Genomic DNA, 7500 nt, shown 5'->3' on the forward strand with positions numbered 1-7500 from the left:
TATTTTTTTAAATCCTTTTTGTGATATCTGATCCTTGCCAGTTGTAAGTGATTCTGTGGTTTTTGAAGTTAACCGTTACAAAATAGACTTGGCTCCTAATGAGGGGCAGATACAAATCTCTGTTCATTTCTCAATTTGTGAAGAGTGAAGTTGGGGGTGGGGTGTTTAAAGCAAAAGACACAAATATATTTCTTGCACCTCCCTCTTATCATGGGAGCTGCCATTTTGGAACCTAGGTTTCATTGCAGGTATCTGAAGGAATATTGCTTCACATGTGCAAACACATCAGCACTGGAATGTAGTGAAAGGTAGAATTCAATATGGCGGCGCCCATGATTAGAATGAGACAGGGATATAAACTCAATAAAAGAGTTCTAGAATGTGTTTAAAGTTTAATGTTCCATTAACTGAATTTAGCCCAGTGATAATTAGTAAGGAAGTCCCTAACAACCAGTTTACATTAACAGGAATTACCTATCTGCCAATAATTATTATTAGGACGTACAACCGATAGTGCTGTATTTGTTGCAATTTAAATAAAGAAAGTATTTACTTCATATACAAAAACAATTGAACATGTTTAGATGCTTCTTTTTAAAGGAAGATGAAACACAACACTTTTCTTTCATGATTCAGATAAAGCATACAATTTTTAACAACTTTCAAATTTGCTTCATTGTCTTGCTTTCATTTGTTAAAGGAGCAGCGATTCACTACTAGGAGCTAGCTGAACGCATGGGTTGAGCCAATGAAAAAAGACATATATGTGCAGCCACCAATCAGCAGCTAGCTCTCAGTAGTGCATTGCTGCTCCGAAGCCTACCTATGTATGCTTTTCAACAAATGATACCAAAAAAACAAAGCAATTAGCTAATAGAAGTAATTGGAAAGTTGTTTAGCACCACATTGTGTATTAATTTTAAAAATAAATTAATTCTCTATAGTGTAATGCAAGTTTATTTTGTAATCAGTTGTTTATTTGAAGCATGAAAGTTCACCTGTCCCTTTAATATAGGCAACATTAAATTTTGGATTACAGTGTCCCTTTAAATCATGCTTATCCAACCTAAGTGCAGGGAATGCAACGCGTGATATACAAGGATCTATTTTGTATCGCTATACTCAGTAAACATTAAAAATACATTTTATGCAACTCCCTCTTTTTATGGGTGCCGCCATTTTGGAACCGAGGTTACGCTGCCGATATCTGAAGGAGAATTGCTGCACACGTCATTCCTGGAATGAAGTGTAAACTAGATGTCAACGTTACAGTTCCCATAACTAGAGGGAGGAGCAGAATATCCTCAATAATATTCTTATAAAATATTTTTAGTGCTTGATATTACTTTAATGTTGTGTAATAGATACACCTGCTGCTGTCAAGTAGACATGTGCAGCACAGAACAATTTGTTTCAGGCGAATCATTCAGAAAAATTAGTTTCAGAAAAATTAGTTTTTCTGAATATTTGTGTGCTGCAATATTCTGTATTAGTTTGGTTAAAACAAATGTAAAGGTTATCTTTCTGCAGGTGGCACAATATCACCTCTAGGTTAAAATGCCTAATCCCACCCTTCTTTAAAGGGTCTATGGCCGCGCTAATAGGATGATTAGTGTAGCGGTTCCCACAGTCTGGGCTAAAGAACCTTCTCATTTACAGCAGGGATCCGCCACCAATGTCCCTGTTAGCATGGCCCTGGACTCTGTGAAGGTCAGATAAGCATAGCCCCCCGATGCACTATAGGTAATTATTAAACCAAATGTTAAGGATAACAAATACTATGAAGTACAGTATATATTCTTTATTCTTTAAATTATTTAGGCATAACAAAATAAATGTTCATCTCTGCTTTCAAGTATTAAATTTGAGTTTAATTCAGTTCTAGTTTTGCCAGCCTTTGATATATATTTATACAAGCAGTCATATATAGTTTCTATTTAACCCCTTGGCTACTAGATTAGTCTGCAATGCATTGCAAAGCAATATGTTACAGGCCTTTCCAGCATCTAAAAGGTTTAGTGGAAACTTTCGGTGCTCCTAAGGGATTTTTCCAGGCAATAAAAAGAAGTCACATAAATTGTTACATTCTCTCCCTCTTAAAAGTTTCCCTTCATCATTTAATATCTAAAATATATCACCTAGATTTGGAACGATACAAAGACCTTGCTCTATTTTTACATCAAGTGATAGACTTTAAAAAGTGTCAAACGTTGCAACTCCTTGTCGTTTTATGCTTTGCAAGAATGTTGCAACCTTTTTCCTTCACAGCAAGGGTAATAGAGCAAGCCATGATGTGTTCTGTGCATTAAACTACAAGAGAATATTAAAGGCGGCTACACTTCTTGATTAAAATTTGCGCTGTGACCTCAACATTCCCCATTAGGTAACGGGCAAGACTCGAAAACTGTCTTTTTTGTAGCTTACTTCCAACATTTTCCGTTGGGATGCTGAAACTTTGATAATGAAATTGGTAAAACAAAAGGCCTAAAAACGTACAAAACCGGTACGTATCAGATAATTAGACACACTATTCTGAGTTTTTCTCCTGGTGACAATATAGTAAAGCGTTCTCAGATTTTAAAAGAAGGGAAATATGGATAAATCAACTTAATTTGAACAGTAAATTATTTAAAAAGTATATCTACAAATTATATTTTATCATTTTTAACTGCTTCAATGCTGAGCCATTTGTAATACCACATGGAAGTCATTTTAGTCTTTTCAAATTCAGCATATTTAAAAGCACAGTCTACACCAGAGAATTCTTTATTTTTAAAAAGATAGATAATCCCTTTATTACCCATTTACCAGTTTTGCATAACCAACACGGTTATATTAATATACTTTTACTTCTGTGATTACCTTGTAGCTAAGCCTCTGCCCCCTTATTTCAGTTCTTTTGACAGACTTGCATTTTGGCCAATCAATGCCCTCTCCTAAGTAACTCCACAGGCATGAGCACAATGTTATCTATATGGCACACATGAACTAACACCTGCTAGCTGTCAAATGCATTTAAATAAGAGGCAGCCTTTAAGGGCTTAGAAACTAGCATATGAGCCTACCTAGGTTTAGCTTTCAACTAATAATATAAAGAGAACAAAGCAAATTTGATGATAAAAGGAAATTAAAAGTTGTTTAAAATGACATGCCCTATCTAAATTACATGTCGTATGTTGTTTTTTTTTAACACACCAAGCAATTTTAGAAAATATCTTTAGTGTGGATAAATGAATAGAAATGGCAATAATAATAGTGACACATATGAAATACAAAACAAAAGGGTAATTTTGTGTAATTTTGTTTAGCCTCCATGGTAAAAAAAACCCATATGTCATTAATTCCTTAATATTTCCTTCCAAAATGTAATAGTGCAATACTGATAATCAGTTCTTCTTCCCAAAACACCAATATATAGGTCTTTATACCTATGCAAAAAAAAGGAAAAAAGAAAACACAAGATATTCTGGTCCATTTGTTTATCTTACACTTCCTGTATAAAAACAATAAGCATGCGCAAACATTCAGATTAAGTTTACTAAACATACGCTGGATATGCCAGTAGACAGTGGCATTTAGTTATTTTCAGCATCATATTTATTCACGTAACAGTGTAAGACAGGCATATCTGTGCAAATACGCTTTTACACAAATAAATCTCCGGCTTTTGTTTAGTAAACCAATGATGAATATGAATATTTGCCAATGCCTAATTAGCAGTAATTAAATAACCATTTTAAAATTAAACATATTTCTGATTTAAAAATAAAATCAATTAAATTACTTTTGACAATGTGCACGTTATTTGCCCTGTCTAAAATCACTTATAAGGGATATACATTTTTTTTTAATGCAATGCTTTTAAATTCTGATAGCTTAAGGGGGAGGGATGCAACCCGTTCTAAAGACATACCACTTTTCTTTCTCTCGACTCATAGCCGATTTCAAAAGTCTGCATAAGAGAAACATTTCTCACACTTTTACGGTGGCGAGGCTTTTCACTCAGAATCTAGATTTGTGAGAAATGTTTCTCTTATTATGCAGACTTTTGAAATCTTCCAGGCGGTCACCTCAAAATTCACTTGAGGTCCACTGGTAGACCACAATCTACCTCTTGCAAAACCCCTTCTCTAAAGACATACCACTTTCCTCTCTCTAAAGATATACAACTTTCCTTTCTCTAAAGACATACCACTTTCCGTTCTCTAAAGACATCCCACTTTCCTTTCTCTAAAGGCATACCAATTTCCTTTTTCTAAAGACATACCACTTTCCTTTTTCTAAAGACATAAAACTTTCCTTTCTCTAAAGACATACCACTTTCCTTTTTCTAAAGACATAAAACTTTCCTTTCTCTAAAGACATACCACTTTCCTTTTTCTAAAGACATACCACTTTCCTTTCTCTAAAGGCATACCACTTTCCTTTTTCTAAGGACATACCACTTTCCTTTTTCTAAAGACATATAACTTTCCTTTCTCTAAAGGCATACCACTTTCCTTTTTCTAAAGACATACCACTTTTCTTTCTCTAAAGGCATACCGCTTTTCTTTCTCTAAAGACATACCACTTTCCTTTCTCTAAAGGCATACCGCTTTCCTTTTTCTAAAGACATACCACTTTAATTTCTCTAAAGGCATACCACTTTCCTTTTTCTAAAGACATACCACTTTTCTTTCTCTAAAGGCATACCGCTTTTCTTTCTCTAAAGACATACCACTTTCCTTTCTCTAAAGGCATACCACTTTCCTTTCTCTAAAGACATACCGCTTTTCTTTCTCTAAAGACATACCACTTTCCTTTCTCTAAAGGCATACCACTTTCCTTTCTCTAAAGTCATACCACTTTCCTTTCTCTAGAGGCATGCCACTTTTCTTTCTCTAAAGACATACCACTTTCCTTTCTCTAAAGACATACCACTTTCCTTTCTCTAAAGACATACCACTTTCCTTTCTCTAAAGGCATACCACTTTTCTTTCTCTAAAGACATACCACTTTCCTTTCTCTAAAGACATACCACTTTCCTTTCTCTAAAGACATACCACTTTCCTTTCTCTAAAGACATACCACTTTCCTTTCTCTAAAGACATACCACTTTTCTTTCTCTAAAGGCATACCGCTTTCCTTTCTCTAAAGACATACCACTTTCCTTTCTCTAAAGGCATACCACTTTCCTTTCTCTAAAGGCATACCGCTTTTCTTTCTCTAAAAACATACCACTTTCCTTTCTCTAAAGACATACCACTTTCCTTTCTCTAAAGACATACCACTTTCCTCTCTGCAAAGGCATACCGCTTTTCTTTCTCTAAAGACATACCACTTTCCTCTCTGCAAAGGCATACCGCTTTTCTTTCTCTAAATACATACCACTTTCCTTTCTCTAAAGGCATACCGCTTTCCTTTCTCTAAAGACATACCACTTTCCTTTCTCTAAAGACATACCACTTTTCTTTCTCTAAAGGCATACCGCTTTCCTTTCTCTAATGACATACCACTTTCCTTTCTCTAAAGGCATACCACTTTCCTTTCTCTAAAGGCATACCGCTTTTCTTTCTCTAAATACATACCACTTTCCTCTCTCCAAAGGCATACCGCTTTTCTTTCTCTAAAGGCATACCACTTTCCTCTCTCTCTCTCTCTCTCTCTCTCTCTCTCTCTCTTGACTCAAGACATGACTAAAAGCCCAATATAGGGCTTGAAACGTTGTCTTTTTTCACATGAAATGGAAGCAATAAAGAAGTTATTATTTTTGATAAGAGACTGGATTCCATTGTCTTTCATTATTATTTTTTCCATATTTGTCCTACCTTATCCTATATGCAGGGCAATATGAACTTTTTAAAGACTATGGGGTCAATTTATCAAGCTCCGTATGGAGCTTGATGCTCCGTGTTTCCGTTGAGCCTTCTGGCTTGCCACAAACAAAAGTTATGAAACAGCGGTCTGAAGACAGCTGCTCCATAACTTGTCCGCCTGCTCTGAAGTGGTAGACAGAAATCAACCTGATCGAATACGATCGGTTTGATTGACACCCTTTGCTAGCGGCCAATTGGTCGCAAATCTGCAGGGGGTGGCATTGCACCACCAGTATATATATATATTTATATATTTATATATATATATATTTATATATATATATATATATATATATATATATATATATATATATAGTATATATATATATATATATATATATATATATATATATACACAGTATATATATATATATATATATATATATATATATATATATATATATATATATATATATACAGGGAGTGCAGAATTATTAGGTAAATTAGTATTTTGACCACATCATCCTCTTTATGCATGTTGTCTTACTTCAAGCTGTATAGGCTCAAAAGCCTACTACCAATTAAGCATATTAGGTGATGTGCATCTCTGTAATGAGAAGGGGTGTGGTCTAATGACATTAACACCCGATATCAGGTGTGCATAATTATTAGGCAACTTCCTTTCCTTTGGCAAAATGGGTCAAAAGAAGGACTTGTCAGGCTCAGAAAAGTCAAAAATGAGTATATACAGGGAGTGCAGAATTATTAGGCAAGTTGTATTTTTGAGGATTAATTTTATTATTGAACAACAACCATGTTCTCAATGAACCCAAAAAACTCATTAATATAAAAGCTGAATAGTTTTGGAAGTAGTTTTTAGTTTGTTTTTAGCTATTTTAGGGGGATATCTGTGTGTGCAGGTGAATATTACTGTGCATAATTATTAGGCAACTTAACAAAAAACAAATATATACCCATTTCAATTATTTATTTTTACCAGTGAAACCAAAATAACATCTCAACATTCACAAATATACATTTCTGACATTCAAAAACAAAACAAAAACAAATCAGTGACCAATATAGCCACCTTTCTTTGCAAGGTCACTCAAAAGCCTGCCATCCATGGATTCTGTCAGTGTTTTGATCTGTTCACTATCAACATTGCGTGCAGCAGCAACCACAGCCTCCCAGACACTGTTCAGAGAGGTGTACTGTTTTCCCTCCTTGTAAATCTCACATTTGATGATGGACCACAGGTTCTCAATGGGGTTCAGATCAGGTAAACAAGGAGGCCATGTCATTAGATTTTCTTCTTTTATACCCTTTATTGCCAGCCACGCTGTGGAGTACTTGGACGCGTGTGATGGAGCATTGTCCTGCATGAAAATCATGTTTTTCTTGAAGGATGCAGACTTCTTCCTGTACCACTGCTTGAAGAAGGTGTCTTCCAGAAACTGGCAGTAGGACTGGGAGTTGAGCTTGACTCCATCCTCAACCCGAAAAGGCCCCACAAGCTCATCTTTGATGATACCAGCCCAAACCAGTACTCCACCTCCACCTTGCTGGCGTCTGAGTCGGACTGGAGCTCTCTGCCCTTTACCAATCCAGCCACGGGCCCATCCATCTGGCCCATCAAGACTCACTCTCATTTCATCAGTCCATAAAACCTTAGAAAAATCAGTCTTGAGATATTTCTTGGCCC

General features: G+C 35.5%; 1 protein-coding gene across 1 annotated transcript in view; it reads left to right on the plus strand.

Moving 5' to 3' along the window:
- LMO1 (LIM domain only 1) overlaps window positions 1-7500 on the plus strand; it is a 123076-nt gene that overhangs the window by 22953 nt on the left and 92623 nt on the right. The window lies entirely within an intron of this gene.

Source organism: Bombina bombina, chromosome 7, assembly GCF_027579735.1.
Source record: "Bombina bombina isolate aBomBom1 chromosome 7, aBomBom1.pri, whole genome shotgun sequence".
NCBI lineage: Eukaryota > Metazoa > Chordata > Amphibia > Anura > Bombinatoridae > Bombina > Bombina bombina.